The 20,696-nt window shown below is 39.5% G+C and overlaps 1 protein-coding gene across 1 annotated transcript in view; it reads right to left on the bottom strand.

The window, feature by feature from the left end:
- LOC135467640 (serine palmitoyltransferase 2-like) overlaps positions 1-11,929 on the bottom strand; it is a 38,892-nt gene extending 26,963 nt beyond the window's left edge. Inside the window, exon 1 of the mRNA XM_064745428.1 lies at positions 11,915-11,929. The gene's annotated coding sequence lies outside the window, so the exon portion shown is untranslated. The remainder of the gene's footprint in view (positions 1-11,914) is intronic.
- Between the last annotated feature and the right edge of the window lie 8,767 nt (positions 11,930-20,696).

The following is a 20,696-nucleotide window of genomic DNA, read 5'->3' as shown; positions in this document are numbered from 1 at the left end:
TACACGAATGTATGTAGATGCGATACGCGAGTGCCGGTGCATGTCCGTGTATGAAGCGGGTAAAAGCCGACACAAGTCTGAAGACAAAATCACTGGGAAAGAAGGGGCATGTTGTGTGTTAAGACTATATATGTTATAGACTATAGCCCCGCCAGCATGCACCTAAACACATTTGTGACGATATAACAAAAAACATGTACTCTGTAAGCTCGGGTTTCTAGCAGCATGCATGTACAAATGTACACCGTTACTCCTACAGGCCCCTACTCAACCCTCTGGCCTCGTGTGGGGTGAGGCTGGAATGTCTCGAGACTCGCCCCACGAGATCGAGGCTGACCGATCAGCAATGTGATTTCACTGCTGGGGGAGTTTGGGTGCAACCTATTCTCTGTGAAACGTATTCCCATCAGGCGGAAATTCAGGTGTGAAAGTGAGAGTGAGAATTATTATCGCCTTCCGCAGAATACGTTGGTGTTCTACTTTGATGTAGACTTACGTGCACAATCTCTTCTCCAGGAGAACTACAGAGAAACTAGAACCTGTGAGTGCATCACATGTACACACACTGACTAATTTGTCAAAGAGTATACCAGAGATACACACATTGTCTACGTTCGTCAAGAGTATACCAGAGGTACACACACTGTCTACGTTCGTCAAGAGTATACCAGAGGTACACACACAGTCTACGTTCGTCAAAGAATATACCAAAGGTACAAACACTGTATACGTATGTCAGGAGTATATATCAGAGGTACACAAACAACGTTACAAAAAAATCTTTCGCATATAACATTTAACAACTTACAAAAAAAATAAATAAATTTGTATTTTGTCGCTGTCACAATGATACTATGGTACACAGATGTACTGGTCTGGCTCCTGCGTAGACCCACAATTATCTTGTCCAGCGTAATGGACAAAAGACGATCATCCACTCGGATTCGGTATCGGCAACAGGTTTATTTAACTGAAGTCTTTTCCCCTTAATTAATTGATCACATGCACGGGAAATAACCTTTAAAATATCCCAAACAAGACTTGCCATGTATGAAGTTTGAATGTAGCAAACGAATCTTTATCTGTTTTTGAGGTATGCTGTTCAAGATCGTCCGTGAGGTAATCTATCATTTGGTTACCGATCATGTCAATTGGAGCCATAAACGTCTTGTGAGTATACAGTTTACGGGAAGAAAAATTTAACTGGCGTTTCATGCCGAGGTTACAGCATGAAATCATTCGCAATCCCTACAGATTAACGATAATAGACAAGTATTACTCGTATCAATTGAGCGAGGACAAGAACACTTGTCCCCGCTTAAGCCGAACAATTTTCTTCATCAATTCGGTAAATTTTTAATCATTTCAAAGTACTAAAGGCTACAATATTACGTCTCAAAACTTACAGTTTAGGCTTCAATTATGTTATGAACACAAAAAGAACACTAACCCACAGCTGAAGGGTTATTTTCACAAAACATCGTACAAAAATTTTGATTTCCCTCACACAAAGCGAAAGCTTTGTATCTTTAGAAGATTTAGAAGAGCATCCTCACGCAGATAAATCTTGGCCCCAAGATGAAAGTCAGAAGAGTAACCCACTGGCGCTATATATGTTACACATGTACTCCGGCCCAGTTCAAGGTTCAGTCACAACACTGTCATGTTGTACACATCCAAGGCTATGGCTGTCATAATAGGTTTGCTGCAAATGGTCCTTGAGTAAGATACAAAATACAAGGGACATCTGTGACCTATATAGCAACGCTATGTATATGCAAATCCTTGCAACAGGCCATTGGATGTGAAAGGCGATGATTACCATAAATATTGTTAACGGCATAGAGGCACATCTGGTTATTAGCAAACAAAACAAACTGAACAAAGGGCGGTCTATCCAGAACCTGGCCGCCTGGTGATATAACTGAAACAGAGGACTATTCTGTATCGAGTCGAAATAAAGCCGATCATATCCTGACCAGGTTCAAACCACAAGAAATATTATACACCAACGAATCGAATGGGTGTTTCGGTGTTGTTCTTGAAAACCACTCACTGTTTACTTACATCTGAAACAATGACCTCCATACTTATCCAGCTTTTTAATTTATGCCGATTATTACTGACCATTGTTTTCAAAATCTGTCTTCCGTTTAATGACACGGAAAGTCCATTTGGCCGCGGATGACTGTAACACAGTCTGAGAGGGCTTAACTCCACGATACATGTAATAGTGCACTGTGTGAAGCCCGAGAGAGAAGCTCGCTAACACAATTGCTCGCCGTGTTCATTACCCTTGGGTAATTGCACCTTCGAACCTCTTTGTCTGTAAGATAACAATATAGCATTTTGAGGCTGGGATAAAAACGAAGAGATTGAAATCTAGTTTTTCCACCAACCAACTCGTGGAAAACAAAAGCGACTTAGATATGTAGTGCATCGGATACCCTGTGACGTTACATTCTCGTAGGTCACGGAACAAAAAAACAAACAAGAAAAGCTCTCTAAAGCTCTTTGACATTGAACGAAAAGTCAAAGCTAATTTTTTGCAGGTCTCCTCTCTACAGAGCGGAATGTCCCGCTATAACCGCCATATGGCTCGCTGGGTCTACATGTGCGGGTATTGGGAAGAGGAAGACCTCAGACCGCACATAAAACAAGCCACAGCTATCCGTCCATCCGGCACGACGAAATGTTAACGTTTACGTAATAGGATTATAAATGTTTTCAAGCCAGAATCACAGCATGGCTGCAACTCATAGTTAAAACGTACATATGCACCATAACAGCAACTATACATCCTAAGCATACTCTACATTAACGTGCATTTTTACAGTGACTTATTATTTTGCTTGAAGCTCTACGCATTTACTTAAGTTTCAAACGCATTTACAAACCGTAAAAACAAACTTTGTGCGAGACTTAGAGCCAGAAACTAAATATACGCGTAGGGTTTATATTGTTGTAAGCAACTCTGATGCGAGATGGAGGTCTTTGCGCAACATGGCGTGTCTGTAATACACGCGGGGTAGTGCATTCTCTGTTGGGAAGAGGGCTGTCTTCTCTAGGTCAGGCTGTCCCTCATAGAATTGTCTGCTGTGTATGTCCCTTGCAGCCGATTTCTGCTCCTCTATTGGGAGGTGTTCTTGACAGGTTATCTGTGGGGAGGACAGGCAAAGAAGGGCACATCTGTGCAGCAGGGTGAATGACTCACTGTCAGTATAACCTTCTTCAAACCTCCTCTGATCTAATCTCTCCTGTGGCCACCGTAAGGTTTCATCTTCACGATACATCTACATCAACAATGCAAAATGACATATGCTTTAGGGCATTTTTGGTCTTAGACTGAGGTGTATACTCCCACAATCAGCAAATAAACACCTTATGGTCAAGTTTAAATCAGAAACTTTCAGTGCTATCAGGTCATGTATTCTCAGTGAAAAAATGTGTTAACATTTTGTTAATCTTCTTTTACTTTGGGTTTCCTACTAACACTGTGTTGGGGTTCTTTGAATTGGCAGGCGTATACTTACATCTCTGCTGGTCCCAATGGCAGACCTACACATACATCATCTCTGCTGGTCCCAAAGACAGGCCTACACATTCATGTACATCATCTCTGCTGGTCCCAATGATAGGCCTAGACACACATGTACATCATCTCTGATGGTCCCAATTATAGGTAGGTGTTCACATACATCTGTGCTGATCCCAATGGCAGGCCTACCAATGCATCATCTCTGCTGGTCCCAAAGATGGGCCTACACATACATTTTCTCTGCTGGTCACACAGTTGCATGTAGTTACTGTATCCAGACTGGACCCCAACTTGTTTTACTGAGAAATCGGCAAAAGATCAATGCACACAACACAACTTCAACTTCTGCCCAAATTCGGTGCGTATAACCTCTTTACAGAGTAAAACCAAAAATGCTGCTGCCACTCAAGTATTATGCCAAAGACACCAGACATGACAACTCATCCAATAACATTATACTGACACTGGAAAAACCACTCATTTTTCCTTGCTCTGAGCACCCTGCAAGGCACCAGCAAGTACGATATTTGAAGTCTTTGGTATGACCCAGGGAGGGTATTGCTTTGTTAATTTGGGCTATGGATCAATATGGTGACTCAAAAGCAGACACACAGGCTATGCAAAAAAAAAAGTCTGTTGTGATAGGAGTATTATCTTAAGATGGCAACATTTCACCTTCAGCTATAACTGAACACCAGGCTGTGGACTTGCCATTCTGCTGCCAAAATGGCTTTTATCTGCTGTCCTTAGAATAACATACATGTATACGGCCAATAAATAATTGCACATGCAGGTACACCAGAAAATGTACAAAGGATTCTGGACAGATCATAATGCTTGATGAACTCAACATAAAGGACTCATTTCATCACATAAAATCCATGAACATATCATGCTTCTTTGCACCCTGATCACATGAATCTCACCTGGATGAAATGAATGTAATTCCCCTGTTTCCAGTATCATTAATAGGAGGCAGTTGGCAACAACATTCCATTACACCTTCTAACCCCTTGTTACAAGCATGAACTAGTCTAGCCTAGGCAGACCTATAATTACATGTGTGATCTCTACAAATCCAATACACGTCAGTATCACAGTACTTGTCGACACGCTGGAAAGTTACTTTAATTAGCATACATGTTATTCTGCAGGCAGCTGCCACACTAATTTCGAATGCAAAACACAAATTAAAATAAACAAGGTACTTTTAGATGATTGGTCAGCTAAAACAAAAAATGTGAAATTTTCTGAATACATCAGGTGAAAAACTTTTCTGGTTTCAGTCACACAATTTGTGTTCAATGCAAAAAGTAGACACTGCTTTATGTTCTTAACATATGCACATGCATTTGGTAAGGTTGGAGATCTGACTTAAGCAATAAAGACTGTTATGATCATTAGAATGTTTACTTTACAAGAAAAATCCTGCTTGGAACACAACACCATTTCCTTTTTCTTATTTTCTCCCCCTCATAAAAATAGGAATAAAAATGCAAATCATACAAAGAAAGATTGAAAATCACAAGTCTGCCACATAAATTTATACAGCCATAGATGTACATATACAGCTGGTGATTTTGTATACATCATTACCTACACGTGTTCAACAACCTCAGAACATACACATGCATGAATCTATATCTAACATAGATAGCACAAGTTTTGATGGCAGCTTCTGATGAGATCTGTGTGCACACACATGTGCTTTCTGAAATGATGTCAAGCACTGCAATTAATATAAGCTTACCTTTTTAATTTACCTAAAATCAATGTAGTACCATTTCCTTCACATAAAGTCACTCCGGTCACCCTCATGTATCTTCAGCACAATGTGTCAGAACACACCCAACATGACTAATCTGGCAAGAGCAGGTATTTGTGACAGGGCCCATGTCGCATATGGCTGCACCTCACTCCCTACCTGCTCAGTTACAATGAATAGATATTACACTTTGTGACTACAGTGGTGTGATCAGGCTGCTCCTTGATCTAATGCTAACTGCCTGTAAGTTATATGTATGTACTGGATACACATGTGCTCTTGTCACGTAAGCTGTGTTCTAAATTGCTCCACTCCCCCACCTCCAAAAAAGTCTTTTTTTTATTACCTTGTAACTTTAGGGTATGTGTAACCACGTCCACACAACAGAGCATGTCTTGAACAAGTTTGCCCTAACTAGTTTCCACGCCACTGATATCAACAATCCAGTTTGATATGAGAAGTGATGTCCTTATCCATTTTCCTGTTGCACTGATTCTACTTTAATAGAAACTTCCATTAAGAAATTATCCTAAAAATTGTCCAAAGAGTACTATACATAAATAAGATGAGAATGAGCCACATTTCCCACAAGCTGGCAGATGACATAACTCTAGGTATCAGTGTACACGTGTGCTCTATTTTCATTAGCAACAGTTGGCAAATCGGAAGCTTTATAGAACTCTCTTAACATGCACTGTGTCCTGCTCACCACGGAAGAAAACTGAACAAACACATGGTCTATCAGTTCTGATTTTGCCTCAGACCGAAATCACCTCAGAAGAAACATAAATGAAAAATTAATACAATATGTGTTGAACTGTGAACACAGTAAACCTGGTACATGTAGCTCTAGAAGAAAGACAATGGCTCTCCACTGAAATGTATAGTTTTTTTATGGTCTTGAAATTTGAAAAAAGAAGTCCTAACTTTAAGAAAATAATAGTGTACATTGTATATATAAGTACAGCCTTCATGTAAACTACATGTGTTTACATTAAAAATGTAAATTAACAAATGCCCAGGTATAGTTGTGGGATACACTGGCTGTTAATAGCTTTGCAGGCATTATAAATATGTAACAAACTGATTAAAATACATTTATTTACATATGTTTACACATCTTGATGTAGATCTTCTGAGGTATTCCAGGTATTTTGAGGTATTATCTGTGACCTGACTCAGATTCCAGCCACACACTTGTGACCTGGATCAGATTCCAGCCATACATTTTTCATTTGGATCAAATTTCAGCCACATTTGTGACCCGATTCAGGCCACATTTTATACCTGACTCAGATTCCAACCATACATTTATGACCTGGATCAGATTCCAGCCATACATTTGTGACCTGATTCAAGTTCTGGCTATATTTTTTAGCTGGATCAGATTCCAGCCATACATTTGTGACCTGGGTCAGGTTGAGGCCATATTTTTTACCTGGCTCAGATTCCAACTATACATTTTGACCTGGATCAGATTCCAGCCGTACACTTGTGACCTGGATCAGATTCTAGTCGTACACTTGTGACCTGAATCAGATTCCAGCCATACAATTTCCACCTGGATCAAATTTCAGCCACACATTTGTGACCCGATTCAGGCCATATTTTATACCTGACTCAGATTCCAACCATACATTTATGACCTGGATCAGATTCCAACCATACATTTTTCACCTGGATCAAATTTCAGCCACATTTGTGACCCGATTCAGGCCACATTTTATACCTGACTCAGATTCCAACCATACATTTATGACCTGGATCAGATTCCAACCATACATTTGTGACCCGAGTCAGGTTCTGGCTATATTTTTTACCTGGATCAGATTTCAGTCATACATTTGTGACCTGTGTCAGGTTGAGGCCATATTTTATACCTGGCTGAGATTCCAACCATACATTTATGACCTGGCTCAGATTCCAACCATACATTTGTGACCTGGATCAGATTCCAGCCATACATTTGCAACCTGGATCAGATTCTGGCCATACATTTGTGACCTGGGTCAGATTCCAACCATACATTTGTGACTTGGGTCAGATTCCAGCCATAAATTTGTGACCTGACTCAGGTTCTTCAGATATAATTTCTTCTACCCCAAATCTAACTTCCTGACACATTATCAAACGTGTGAATACATGCATTTGAATGGACAGCTTTACATATGTAAATGTAAAGGAACAAAATGTGGGCAAGTTCAGCTGGTTCCAGCAACAGCTACATGTACTAGTACCTGTAGTTCAGACACAGTTCAGTTACACTACTTAACAGTTGATTTTAGCAAAAGCTACAGTATACAGACCAGAAACTCTGACAACAGCTGATTCCAGTAACAGTTAAAATGTTATTGAGACATGAATGATGTCACTTAGATGTACACCACCATGATATTTCAGTGGAGGAACATGTTGGTACATGTACAAAGTACAGAGGCATAGGAGTGTGTTTTATAATGAGCTCAGTGCATGTTTAGTGTCTGAGCTCATAACAATACACAAGAACTGCTTACACAAGATAAGCACATGTATCCAGTCGTGCAGATCTGTGCATTGGAGCCATTGTCAGTGTGACACTCCTTCTGTTGGCTAAATACAGCTGGTGTTTAGTCAGTAGCTCACTTCGCTCTGAGAGTGCAATGATTACAAAAAGCCCTGTACAGGACCTCATAAAACATCTTCAGAAAAGGCATCAGACAGCCTTAGACTTGGGTCATGCCACCTGCGCTTTTTTTTTTTTTCACTTAAAGGCTGCTTTTCCTTCTGACATTGTGAATGAATTCAGTGGGAGAGAATGCACACAAATGAGGTCACAGACAGTGTACCTCTGCAGGTCCACATTTTGACAATGTCTACATCAAACTTCTCTGAGTGATATTTCAAGTTGGAAATGTACTTTTTCCAAACAATGGATCAGAAAAAAACAATTCTTACAATTAATGGATTTCAGTAGTAGACTACTAAATCACCCCCTATTAATCTCTACCATCTAGTATATTATACCTGTATCTCAGATTAAGACAGACATCTTTCTTAAACCCACAATATATTTAAAATTAATATTTTATAATTTGACAAATCCATTTATGGGTGCAAATGACCAGTAATCTGGTACTGGTTACATGTATTAAGTTATTCCTTTGGCTATCTTGTAAAACTATTTAAATATCAGTTGTAATGTATAAACTTCAAAAGAAACTTAAAAGGGAGCTTTTAGGATATTTCGTTTCTGACTGTTTATTATTTATTATTTTGTTGGATTCAGAGAGTTCTTTTGGTGGTACAAAGGTGTTTTGAAGTTTGTTTAGCAGGTAAAATGAAATCCTACTGGAAAAATAGAAGTGATATATCATTACATTTATTCGCATTAGGAATGTACCAGTTTCGGTGAAGTATTACATATGTAGGTCAAATACAGTAGAGCAGCAAAGACGTGTAGTTGTAAGAAGAGACTACAACAAGACTTGTGTTTAGTATCGCAAGTGTCTGCAAAATGACGAAATTCATTGGAGTATTAGATGTACTATGCATGTATATCAGATATACATATACAAGTAATTAATAATGCATGATTGTAATATACACTTTGCCTTAGTACATGTATGTCACCTGTGAGCTGACCAACTAGACAGACTTACATCTTTTCCAGGTCATCATAAAGGGAATTATCTTTTCTACTGACAGAAAATGTAACGGTGGCCTACAGTACAACACAAGGATGAGAAGTAATGGTATATGACAGCAACAGGATTGTTATGGAGACTTCATACAATTACATGTAGCTAATACATGGGTAGTCAGAAAAGCATTTTTCTTATAATGAAGAAGTACTCCAAGCATTGCATTCCAATGTTGTTTGCTTTGAGCAGCTTTGAGCAAATCTTTCAAATTCTCATGTTTCAAGTCCAAAAGTTAAAAAATAGTTTATGATGATCAATTTGGGGCCAACCAGCAACATTCTGCTGCAGACTCTCCACATTATTAGTCATTAACCACATAACTTATCACACGACTGAGGCACGTTGACTAATGAAGTGGTCAGAAAAATGTGAATATTTTCTTAATAATCGCATTCCACCGGTTATGGATGGGGAGGAGGGGGGTGGGGGGAATGTGGGTTTAACCTATATGATGAGAAGATTATGAAAATGGGTTGTGCTCAATTTACTTTCTAGGCTGTACCATCAGTCTTTGTTTGATGAATCTGACATGCTAGATGTCCAACGAATCCTTGTGATGATGATTTTATGTTTCATTCCATTTCTTCGGAAAGGTCTACAGTCGCAGGTGTTCGTCTGCTCTGCAGAAAACGTAGGCTTTCTTGAACACTATTCAAGTGATAAATAATTTATAATTCCATCCCCCTAAGACTAAATTTGTCATGATCATGGTGATCATTATATAACTACACTGTATACATACTTTAATCTACCACCATACAAATAATTAGCCATAATGATAAAGATATGGCTGAAATCATGCCATTGTGGCATTATATATACATGTACACGTAAATCAGCTATCATAAACATTCAACATTCATTGGAATGAATGAATGAATGAATGACTGCAAAGGGCTTATGTTCAATTGTGAAAAGAAAACAATGAAATGCAAATTAATGTATATATGTTATGTATCTGGGAAAACAGGCTTGATGCTAATTAGCGGTTTTGTTCAGGGGCATGGCAAAGAGGGACTGAGATATAAATATTGCACATACGCGCAAACCAGTGTACATATATGATAACATAACAATTACCTTCCACTGCATACATTTTAAGTGTTATATTTATCCTCATTATATCATTTTTGTCCTGCTTAAAATGCAAACAAGTGATCATTCGTTGTACATGTATGTAAGGCTGGTTGCAGGACTTGACTCTTGATATGTTATATGTTACATATTAATATGTTACAATGCAAATACATAACAAGTGTTTTGTTATGTAGGATGGCTGAACTGCACCATGTCTTTCAATAATTATTACACATTTAGTACTGTACATTTTATTTCATGCTTATTGTCTTATTTATGAATTTTTCATTTCCATGATTTCTAAGTTTCTAAACTTTCCCATGAGTGACATACAAATCTGCAAGGTATACTGGTGAAGGACAAATTTATGGTCTTCAATGAACAATAAACTGTGCCACTTGAGCATTAAATGTCCATCTGAGCATCATCCACCTGTTATCACTTCCACAAACAGAGAGAGTTAGAAATTCTCTGTCCATGGTGTAGAACTCACACCTGTAGTTCCATAAATGTCAGACAACATGACAGCACAAAGTACATGTAGATCACTACGTTGACATCCAAGATCATGAGGTCACTCAAGCATAACATCCAGTGACAGAACGCTGAAATTTACTAGATCAGAAGATACATGCAGATTTTAGGACATCATAAACTATGTGTGATACTTTGGTAAACTTATATAGTTAATGTAAAATGGGGGCATGCTACAAAATTATATTTAACAAAAAAAAAAAAAAAAAAATACAATTGACAAGTAAAAATCATCATATCTCAGGAAATTAGGTTTCTACGTTCAAGAATTTTTGTTATATTTCTCCTTTATTTATTTATTTTATTTGATTGGTGTTTTACGCCGTACTCAAGAATATTTCACTTATACGACGGCGGCCAGCATTATGGTGGGAGGAAACCGGGCAGAGCCCGGGGGAAACCCACGACCATATTTCTCCTTTATGGCTTCACAAATTAACCATACTGAAGTGTACATGTTAATCTGGATGATAGACATTTAATTAGCATTTAATTTATTTATTTATTTGATTGTCTTTTTACACCGTTCTCAATTAACATCAGATTTGAGTGTAAATGCCTGGCAGGGTCTTGTGAAAAAGACATACCCTTGTTCAATGTTTTGCGCATTTCATGTATTCAGTTAACCGGGCTTACTCTGGTTTCTGGGTTTGCAGTTTTGATATGGATCCCAAGAGGTCGTATTACTATATAATAGTCTACATTTCTTAATACACGTGTAGTAGGAGTCCACTCGTTATGGAGCAGTTCATGATTAAACACACTACAATGTCAAAACAGGCCAGATCATTCGGAGAGCATACATGTACCGGTTCTGAGTCGGCTGATGGTTAGCTACAACTGAGGTTAGTCACGTCATACTTCCTCATCTATCAAACATACGGTCAGCAAATCAAGCGTCGATGGAAAACAAAATACGCTAACGCATTCAAGAATAAACGTTCCATATTTCTTATCAGTACAATAAATCGTGAACATGTTACGCTATGAACAACGTTAGAAGTCTTCACAAATGCCCCCAATGACATGGGGGAACGACACTACAGACACTGCACACTAAAACATAGCAGGTCATAAACAAAAGGCTGTAAATTTCCACAGCAGGTTTCCTTGTCAAACGCTGGAACCCAGTAACCCCTTATTCAGTAAACAAATTTCACCTCGAACGAGAATGGCTGCGAAACATCGCCAGTCATTTCGGCTCTGTACTGAGGAATCAGCTGCAAAGCCGATTGCTCGGCTTTATCTCGTGAGACAGAATCGGCCTCAATTATTACGGCCTAGGAGCTTATCAAATTCACGTTTATAAAATGTACTCACTGTGAAATCCTTGGAGGGGGTAAAGCCTGAAGAAGTGCAGCACCAGTGAAAGATGAGGGCTCTACGCTGTTGCTGTTGGTCCAGACTTCGCACGTCACAACCAACAAGACATAGGCGAACCTATTATTACCTTAGGGGGTATAGAGTTCTGAGTATTACCCACTGGATTGTTCGCAAAGACGGCCTTGGCTATGATTCATTCACTTCCCAACACGTCAGGTTGCCGTCGATGACCCGATTTTCTGTGATTGTGGCCAAAGAATATAATCTCTCTCAAGCGGCGCTCGATTTTCACTCGGTCTATCCTACTCCCCCTCGGAACGTCGCATAGTAGAATGACCGACCGGCCTACCTTTTGAACAGCATACATTACATGACCACAGAAAGAGAGATGCGCTGATGGACGTTCGAAAAACCGGTTGGAAAATCGATTGAGTTGAACGATGACTCGACTCGTCTGGGCTAAGCTGGTGTTGAAGGGGCAGATGTTAAGGCTTCAGAGAACTCGTCTGAGGACAAAAACATGCTCAGCAGCTTTGCAGAGCCGGCAAGGATGGGTTATGTACCGGTACATACATCGTCACTGAATCCGTGTGATACATGGATGGTGAGGTGATCAATCCAACATGTCAACAAACCTTGCTCATAAACATAACGTTATATATATCAGATCGCACAGAATAAATGTGTTTTAATGTTATTGTTATTCTGTATTTATTTCTTACGGGAAAACTAAATGATTGCTGATTATCGTTATTGTGACCATAGGGTATATATATAATTATTATTATTTATATATATATTATTATTTTTTTTTTTCGCTATCGAACAGAAGTTCAGCACGTTTTTTTCCCCCGTTATAGGCCTTGGGCCCTATATGAGAGTGGATTTTTTTTTACCACCTGCCCATCATAAAGAGAGTTGATGGGATGGACAAATTTCTCGCTGGGGAAAAATTTTATATTCAAACCCCAAAATTTGTGGAAGAAAACATTTCTCGTTCAAGACACAGATGTTCGTAAAGACAGTTTCGTTCATGAAAATTAAGACGATCCACTCATCCCTGTGTATAAGGCTTAATGTAGCATGCTTCTTGGGTAGACATGTCCATGGTTTCTTGCATGAAAACTTGTGTCAACGGGTGAGATACTATAGTATTGTGTTTTTTAATTTTTGGGGGATGAAATTTTGTCTTTACGTGAAATATTCGTTTTTGAACGACGTACATTGAGCTCGTTGGGTTATCACATTTATATGTCGGTGAGAAATGTTTTTATAAAAGGTTAGGAGACCTAACTTGTACGTAGGCCTACAGCACCGCCCCATCCCCCTGCCCACCTTTTTTTTAATCGTATCCAAGATTTTACCGAGTTCCATCCAGTTAATTCGTGTCCACGCTATCGATCTATCGACTCGGCGGTCAACTATATAACTGATATACCGGTACCGGTACTTAATACGACTATAAACTTCGAAAGCCAGCAGCTTCAGTTTAATCTGCCCATATGCACGGTAGATTTTAGCCACGTTGCATACCATTCATACATCGCCTCGGATCAATATCTTCGAAGTAGGCCTAAACACGGTGAATTGTTAGTCAATATGTATAGACAGCACTCGTAACCCCTTCCTGTACTGAACTTTGTAGTAAGTCATGTATTTCTCGTAACTTTTTCGTAATGACGTTTGCATAAATATAAGTGTATAGTGCCATAGGCTATGGGTAAAAACAGGACTAAATACGTTTTTCAGTGGATTCCGCCTCAGCGTATAGGCACATACACCTGGGCATGCATGCATATCACATTACAATATCCTATAGCTTTCTTTTTAATTATTGAAGCAGTAATTACCTATATACAGCCTGAATAACACATAGACGGATTTGGCGGCTTAAAAGGCTTATCCAACTATGCAGAGTTCTGTGTTACAACAGAAATCATATACGGCTTATCATCGATTACAGATTTTATATTTTTTTTGTTTGTTTATTGATTGATACGGTATTGGAAATGACATTAATTATAATATCTCTGTGTTCTTGCTTAATATTCCATCAAACGTGGACTTGAAATTATAGAGCAGTTTATGTATTTGCACGACATACGTGGATATCTTCATGCATAGGCCGGGGATAAATGGTATGTGTTTATATAGTTCCATGTTCAAATGTAGCATTGATATCTATAAATTCTTAATTTTTATATATGTAATATAAGGAAGGTCTTCGGTTTTTGCCATTTATAATCTTGCTGGTGTATAAATAAATGCTTCAGGTAACATGTCTGAGATTCAAATGTCAGCTTTTGAGGACCCCCATGTAGTCAAATCACACGTTTATAGACGTAATTTGTGTAACCATGGTAACTATGTGGCATGTGCGTCACATGTGATGATTCATGGGGATATGTAGTGTATTGATGTACATTTAGATGTGGAATAAATATGTTCATCAGATAAATGGATTATTACTGTATGTTTAATGTATCAGGCTCGGGACTCCTTGTCACAAGGTTTCCCTCCATTATGGTGGTCGCTGCTGTAGAAATGAAATATTCTTGAGCATAGCGTAAAACACTAATCAAATCAAATAAATAAATAAATCCTTGTCAAAAGTTAAAAGTAAACGAACATACGCTTCAGTTATTTAACGAACGTTTCAAATCTTGGGGCGTGCAAATATAAATAACGTTCGGAATTCTTTATTAAATGATTAGTTACAATATATCCTAGATCATGCTCACATTCGCACATTCGGTGTATGTGTTGAAAATGGGACTTTACTATATACCGGTACTGCATTGTGGTGCCGTATCAAGCATTCCATGGGCAGTTGACCTTTATACTGCATTGTGGTGCCGTATCAAACACTCAGCCATTTGACCTATATTCTGAATTGTGGTAGCGTATCAAGCACTCCACCATTTGACCTGTGTTCTGCATTATGGTGCCATATATTAAGCACTCCGTGGCCATTTAACCTATATTCAGCATTGTGGTACCGTATCAAGCATTCCATGAGCATTTGACCTTTATACTGCATTGTGGTGCCGTATCAAGCATTCCATGGGCAGTTGACCTTTATACTGCATTGTGGTGCCGTATCAAACACTCAGTCATTTGACCTATATTCTGAATTGTGGTAGCGTATCAAGCACTCCACCATTTGACATGTGTTCTGCATTATGGTGCCATATATCAAGCACTACGTGGCCATTTGACCTATATTCTGCATTGTGGTGCCGTATCAAGCACTCCACCACTTGACCTATATTCTGCATTGAGGTGTATAATGTTCTGCGTTGTTATTTGAACTTCACTGGATCCATGAAATTCAGCATAAGCCTTTCAGCTGGGAGCTTCGACGGTCAAACGCAACTCCGTCTTAATTTCTCTCTCTTATATAGTCAATTTACATAACCTGAAGTTTGGGTCAGATATATAGCACGATTGCAATGTGTTTTGGTCACATTAGGCAAGAAAAAAAAAATGAAGCTCAGACTTTTGTACTACTTTTCTTGCTCACTTCTTGCAGTTTTTGTGAGGTCTCCATTTTTTGTACGATGATCTGGGCGTAAGGGAGACATTTTCTACTTGGAGTTATGAATGATGCATCTTTATGTATCCAAGTTGAAGGTCATGCCACAGATCTTTTGGTTCACTTTTTGGTTGATATAGCAGCATTTCTGAGATATAGGGCAAGTACAGGCTGGTTTATCTCTGCAGCTACGTAGACAGTATAACTGCGTTGTGACTGCCAACCGAAAATTTATATCTCTGGCAATTGTGCTTTGATTGCAACTGCTCATATATTTTATTCAACTCGATGCATAGGCTACTTGTCCCCTTGTGACACTTCTGGACACTTCGTCCATATTTCCTATCAAAAAACATAGAGTGAAGGCGTTTGATGAACATTCTTGCCACTTTGTTATGGCTAAAATATTGCTAATGGGTTGTTCAACCTAAATACTTCCTTAATTGACACAACTGTAGTTGTTGGTTGAAAAGATCCCACAACACACATGGTCTACCAAAGTCCAGATCTGTAACCTCGATGTGCAAAATGCATGGATAAAATCCAGTAATGGCGGATGTGTCTTTCTCAGCCTTTGCTATGCAGTAAATCTTTCGCACATCATGAATATACCGTCTGATGGATGAGGATGATCGAGCATAGTAAACACAGTTCTGAAAGAATTTCGGCATACAGTCCGGCTTGAGAACATGTACATGTATACAGGTATGACAAGAGGGGTGCAACGTGTTTATCCCTAGGAATATCTATATGTAAATATAACAAGTAACGCAAAAATCAAACTTTTGGTTACAATAGTTCCTTCGTTAAAGTTTGACGGTACAGCTTCTTTACCAAGCTGTATGAAGAGACACCTTCACAACATGATCCCACATTAAAGTGAACATAAAGTCTGCCACCATACATGCATAGAAGAAATGATATAGAACACAGTTATCACAGAAAAATATGTAAAAATTATGTTTTGAAACCGAGAAGATGAAGTTCAGCATTGGGCATGTGGCACTGACGGACATTTCACTCCGAGTGGCCATGTTGAAGAAGCACTTATGAACTTGGCCAATCACTCGCGCCGAAAGTGATAATTGGCTGTCACGTCAAGAAATATATCTCTCGATTGTCAGTGTGGTTTCTTATTGTGGATAGACAGAAATCGGCGCAATAAAGTGGATTTTGCGGCTAGCTTAAGTCTTAAAATGATTCATGTTGAACAAGAGATTTATGAGCCGGGAACCGAGAGCGGCTGCCCGTGTCACAATGCGTACCTGTTGGGCAGCATACTGCAGTAACTTGTCAGGGTGACCTGGCAAGAAAACCGCCTCGGAGGAGTCATTGCTTGAAGAAAAATATTGTGACTTTGCATTAGTTTTCCCTAGCGAAGTCAGATTTATTACGAAAATATCTTCCCAAAATCTGAATGAAAGGGTCTGTTATCAATCAGAAGGTCCTGCTATGTTTGGTAAATTACCTGAAGTCGGTACAGCCAGCTAGGCCAAATGCTTACACCCATGCAGGACGAAGACGAGAAGGACCGCTAAAACACGACGCTTGTGTCCACGAACATCGCCCTCACGGGGCGATAAACTAAAAGAAACATCGATCCTTTGAACACGGAACACGGAGTTGATATACTCTTTGATTGGATATCCGGCCCTTTTTTTTTATTCTCTCATTGTCATATTGTTTAATACCGACGGTACGGTAGAGCTCTTAGGTTTTGTGACGTCACACTAGATAGCTTTTACATGGCAAAATGGCATCACCAAATGAGTGCGTAGGCACTGACTATTTATTATTTATTTTGTTGACAAGCAGTGTAGAATTTTAAAAATACTTTTAGAACATTTATGGAATACCACTTCATTAATTAAATAAGCTTTAGTGGCTGACTTTACGTTCACTTTAAAGTATACATGGTGTGTAAGGAGATATATGTATTTTTGGAATCCAGTATTAAGCGATACACCTGTATACAACAAATCTCTTTCTTTTGGAAAGAACTGATGTTTTGTAAATACGTGAACATGTAGTTTACTGAGGGTGCTTGTCGTTACTTGGTACGTTGAGGTTAGAGCAACTGTTGTTGTTGTTTAGTTGCTGTGTTTAACCACTCCACGCTGTGTAGTAGCCATACGTTTACATTGGCGGTAAGTGAAATCCGACGATTGTCAATCACATCTGGGTGCTCCGGAAGTAAACCACACTCCTTGACTGAATTCGAGAAATTAAAGATTTTGAATTTAACGATTGGCTTATAGTAAAAATATAAGTTATAAGCTAAATATAAGCTCTTGTGTGTTGAAAGAGGAGGGCACCCCACCACAAATATCTGGGTCACTTAAAATGCATAGTTCATTGAATAAGCCAAGACCAGTAGTCTATTGTTAGCCGTCTGGACTGATCTGTTGGTGAAATGTCACGCGCTGGCAAATCTTATGTCAGGTTTGGTGTATGATCAGTCCACTCGGTGAATATTAACTATGCATGTGGTTAATTTTAATGAGAGACTCATGTCTTGCTTCCGCTATCTAGGTTAACCTGCGATCTAGGTTAATGCCCGTATGATTCTTAACTCATATCTACATATATCTATATACGACATATGTTCTGTGACATGTCCTGTAATCCAAATTAGTATTCAGATGCACGCGGCCACATGGTTTGACATGCGACTTACTGAGCGGGACAAGCATATTTCCCTCCCTGTGGCGCAGTGGTAGCTGTATGCTTTTAGAAAATGAAATATTCATAACAAATGGGATAGTTTCCTTGGCCTTTTTATCAAATAATGGAAACAAATGGTGAAACCAAGACAAGGAAATCGTGTCAAGCTTCATGGGGACACAGAGCTAGTATATGTACAAGCATATGCAGAATCCAATTATTCATTAAAGTATTATAACCAGAAAGTATTTATTTATTTACTCGCATCCACGGAATGCGGTTTTATTCGATACCCAAGCATATTTCACTTATATGAAGGCAGCGAGTATTATAGTTTAAAGACCCTGCTCTGGAAATCCACGACCATGCATCCGCAGGTTGCTGGAAAACCTTCCCATGAACAACCGTATGAAAAGGTAGCACGTGCTGGAATTAAAAGAACATAGCCTATAGAGATTGTCAACGATGCATTTTCCAAAAGCAGCAATGCTGTGCCTACTTCATGGCCTCTTTAGGAATCTGACATTTTAATGTAAGTTTCGAACTTGTAAGCAATTCGTATGATGGCTGATAGCGTCCATTTTTGACCTAGACCTTTAGCAACCATGGGGAGGACGCGGCTTGGTTAAAACCACGACCTCCGCGGAGTCGCGGAAGGCGCGTAAGTCACGGATCCGCGCCCTTTGCGTGTTCTGGGTGTTTTGGTGGAAGGCGCGGTTCCGCGTGTTCGGCGGGGGTCGCAGTAGGCGTTGAGGTCGCAGAGGGCGCGGTTCCGCGACTACCGCCACCCCGATCTTTCGCAACCTGCGGAGGTAGCGGTTTTAATAAAACTGCGCCCTCCACGAGATTGCTAAATTCGCAGTCTAGATGGACGCTATCAGCTTCCTCACGCATTACAACCAAATCCACAGAAGAACTTCCCTCATTGATTAATACTTCTTAAAATGATCAGGGAAATAGTCATTTTTAAAGCCCGGCTCTCTCGAAATTCTAGATCTTAAGAGTGTTATGTAGAAGGGCTCGTTGTATGTTATTCCGTAGGAAAATTATCAGCCCGCCAACATTCACTTGCAGTTCAACAATTTTAATGATTACACAGAAAGCTTGAAGCCAATTATGTTTGTAGTTTCCCTGTTCCATATGAGTGAGCACAAGTGAACACGATCTCAGAAAATGGACAAGTCCTCAACGGCTTGTCACCGAAGGAGGCGCACGATGACACAGTAGCAACAGTAGCGAAAGTGTCTTTTTATACAGCTTTGTAAAGAAGTGGACGGCTGAATTCAAAAGTGGCAATGAGAGTCTGAAAACGAACATGGTCGATGAAGGTCTGTCATCATCACGACACAGGAGACCACTGGGATGATCCATGACATGATTTTGACATGTGGATAGGTCAGTAACGATGCGGTACATGTCACAGAGCTGGGTGTCTCCTAAAAACCCATCCATCCAGTTTTTTTCCACGAGCTCCAAGCGATCAAGATGTCAGCAGCTCAAAATGACCAAGATGTCAGCTCATTTGGGTCCTGAAACGTTTTGGGCCTGACCAGAGACCTGTTCGGCACAACATGTCAGCCGACAATCTTACCATTTTTATCACGGACCCCGAGAAATTTCTCGAGTTCTTTGTAACCATGGGTGATAATTAGGCGCAACACATCCAACCAGACACGAAACAAGTCAACACAGTGGAAGCACACAGGCTCCTGTCTTCAGGTCAGTGACGTTCTTATGCAATGTGGTGGTCAGGTATGTAACAGGAGTCCTGCTGGTGGACCACCGATAAACGGTCAGTTTACTAAACTGAGCTCTACAACTAAGGGGCAAAATCAAAAATTTTCCATGTGGGAGGTTGACAAGAGGAGTGCAATTCCACATGGAAGATCCTACCATCCAGGAATGGGGATTGAAAGTCATGGAACACCCACCATATTTACGTGACTTGGAACCCTCTAACTACCTGTTTTCAAAAATGAACAATGAACTCCGTGGTCGCTGTTTTGCTATGAACGGCATTCTGCGGGACCAAGACGCCGACAGCGTTTTCAAAATGATTGCTTCTGTATCAGGCTACGAATTTATCAATGAACCCACGATTTAAATTACTGCAACAGAGTGCTTCTATAGCTTTGCTCAAAGTGGGCAATACATTCATTATATAGTGGGCAAATGTACATGTGATGTTTACTATACATTTGCCTGTAACATATGTTTTGTCATTCGTGTCATCATGTATCATCTAACGTCCGTACATCTATCGTTCAAACGGAAGGAATTAGTGGACGAATTTCTAATTCTAATGAATTAACTTTGTGGCAGGAGCATGGTTTCTAAGGACGTAACTAGACGTTATTTTCTATACTAATCTTTTATAAACGCTCAGCCACGGGCTATTACAACACAAATACATCATCGATCTTCACATGAATGGACGGCTAATTTCCGTCTGTCAGAACATGACACTAAGACTGATGGGAATGGTATATAATGCAGTGGATAATAATCAGACCATGTAAGAGCTCTCTGACAAATAGACAGGAAAACAGTAAGGTTGAATTGTCATTTAAAACCATCATG

Source organism: Liolophura sinensis, chromosome 6, assembly GCF_032854445.1.
Source record: "Liolophura sinensis isolate JHLJ2023 chromosome 6, CUHK_Ljap_v2, whole genome shotgun sequence".
In the NCBI taxonomy this organism is placed as follows: domain Eukaryota; kingdom Metazoa; phylum Mollusca; class Polyplacophora; order Chitonida; family Chitonidae; genus Liolophura; species Liolophura sinensis.
This window is presented reverse-complemented; position numbering and strand designations above follow the sequence as displayed.